Below are 2518 nucleotides of genomic sequence, written 5' to 3'. Positions count from 1 at the left end.
TCGCAACCACCAAAGATCCCTTTGAGATCTTCCACCGTTTGTTTTCGAATGCAATGTTGTGACCTTCATCATCCAATTGTCCTGTAGAGATCAAATTTTTTTGAAGAGAAGGAACATGCCTAACATCTTTAAGCTTCCATTCACGTCCGTTAGCAGTTTTGACAGAAACTATACCTTTGCCGACAATCTCACAAGCTTCATCATCTCCCAAGTATACATACCCAAAATTACCTTTGGTGTAATCTTGGAAATGTTGCTTATGTGGTGTCGCATGGAATGAAGCCTCGGAATCTACTATCCAGGAATTAGACACATTGTCTAATGAGAGAATTAGAGCATCTTGTTCTACTTTACCTGCCACATTGGCCTCTGATGTTGGCTTGTTGTCTTGAGAGTCGAGACTCAGTCTCCTTCTTCTTCTTGGACCACCAATCCTTCTTGACGTGGCCCTTCTTTCCGCAATTCCAACATTCAAGAATTGACTTTGTGCGTGACTTGCTCTGTCTTAAGCGATCACGACCCTTTTGGTTTTTGAACCTCTCCTTAGGACTTCCTCTTGTTTCCACTGACAATGCAGCACTTGATGATTCTCCTGTGCTTCTCCTTCGTATTTCCTCGCTTAGGAGAACACCCATAACATCATCAAACTTAAGAGTATTTGTGCCAAAATAGAATTACTTATAGCCATCACAAGGCTGTCCCAACTATCTGGTAGAGATGATAGTATAAGGAGAGCTCGCACTTCGTCATCGAAATTGATTTTCATCGATCGAAGTTGAATTATGTTTGTGTTAAAGTCATTTAGGTGTTCTACAACTGAACCATTCTCTGCCATCTTTAGATTGAACAAGCGCTTCATAAGAAATACCTTATTGGATGCCAATGGTTTCTCGTAGAAGTTGTCAAGTGACTTCATCAAGTCCTCCGAGGTCTTCATCTCCGAAACATTGAAGTCCACCGTTGATGCCAAGCTTAACCATATTGTTCCCAGTGCTTTTCGATCAAGGACAATCCACGCTTCATCTGCCATTGTTGCAGGCTTCTTTGCAAGACCGCCTAGTGGCAAATAGAGGTGCTTTTGGTAGAGATAGTCTTCAATCTGCATCTTCCAATGTTGGTAGTTTTTGCCGTTGAACTTCTCAATCTTGAGCTTCCCTTCCTCCGCCATAATTCCCACTCAATTCAAGGAATCATTTCCTTGAGATAACTTAGCTACGAGCAAACCTTGCTCTAATACCAGTTGTTGTTAGGAAATATGATGTAGCTAAATAGATATTTGAGTAGATTACTTAATGGAGAGAGATAGATTTCACACACACAAGATTAGAGAGAGAGAGAGAGAGAGAGAGAGAGAGAGAGAGAGAGAGAGAGAGAGAGAGAGAGAGAGTACACACGATATACGTGGTTCACCCAATGTGGGCTACATCCACGGGAAAGAAGCCACTCAATGGCTTTAGTACTTCAAAACAAGAAGTAGTTTACAAAGGGATTATACCCTTAGTAGATCTCCCACCTGAAATGTATGTAGAAATGGCCTCCTTTTATAGGTCAAAAGGGCTGCCCTCTCTCATGAGAGGCAGCCATGTGTAGCCACCCTTGTGTAGATAAGTCCAAATCGGACCCTCCAATCCGCCCATGTGTGGCCGCCCTTGAGAAGACAAGTCCGTTTTTGAATTCGGCCACCGGCCACCGGCCAACTGGCCAACCGACTGGTGGTTTTTCGACCACTTTCCGGCCGTCGTCTGGCCATAATATTCCAGCGAAAAGGAAAATTCTGGTCCCTAATGTTGCCCCTGAATTTTGGCCGTGAAAATTTTGGTTTCCGACGAGTGATTTTTATTTCCGACGAGTGATTTTCCTTCACGCACGATGGCTTCTCCTCATAATGGGGGCCTTACAAATGTGCGTTTTTACCACAAAAAATTACAAGGGGTAAGCAGGCTCCATACTTAACAAGAGGAGGATGCGCAAAAAGGAGGAGCACTAGAGAGTAAGATGAGGATGCACAAAAAGGGTTGGGAGCACAAAAGAGATGGTTTGCTTACTGCGTAGCATCGACGGGGGCAGAGTTAAAACGCTAGGCAGTAGAGGATGCAAAAAGAGGGAGAAGAGCGCTCAAGCTTTTACTGTTTGCTCACTGTATGAGCGCTCATCTGGGCCTAGGGTATAGTTAAAATGTTTGGCAGGGGTGCTGCCTCTAAACTTAGTATGCTTACCTCGACGAGGGTGACAACTTCACTTATGCACATGATTACACCCGAGATTGTGGTTGGTAGATCGTACTGCATGGGAATCTGATCCCGTTTATTACTCCTAAAATGGTTGTCCTTGTGAGCACAACCCACATGCCTTTTTCAAGTGACCGTTTAGAGTCAGATGTTGATTTTTGTTGCAGTCGACATCTCCATCTCCAAGTAGAACAAACAGACCGCCCTTGTCTTCGCCTTTTTTGCACTCTTCCCCTTGGCCACCTCTCACGATCTTGCATTGACAGACCTCCACTGGCTTGAGTCCATTG

The sequence above is a fragment of the Adiantum capillus-veneris genome, chromosome 8, assembly GCF_014529385.1.
Source record: "Adiantum capillus-veneris isolate H3 chromosome 8, ASM1452938v2, whole genome shotgun sequence".
In the NCBI taxonomy this organism is placed as follows: domain Eukaryota; kingdom Viridiplantae; phylum Streptophyta; class Polypodiopsida; order Polypodiales; family Pteridaceae; genus Adiantum; species Adiantum capillus-veneris.
The sequence above is the reverse complement of the archived record's forward strand: the minus strand, read 5'-3'. Positions refer to the sequence as shown.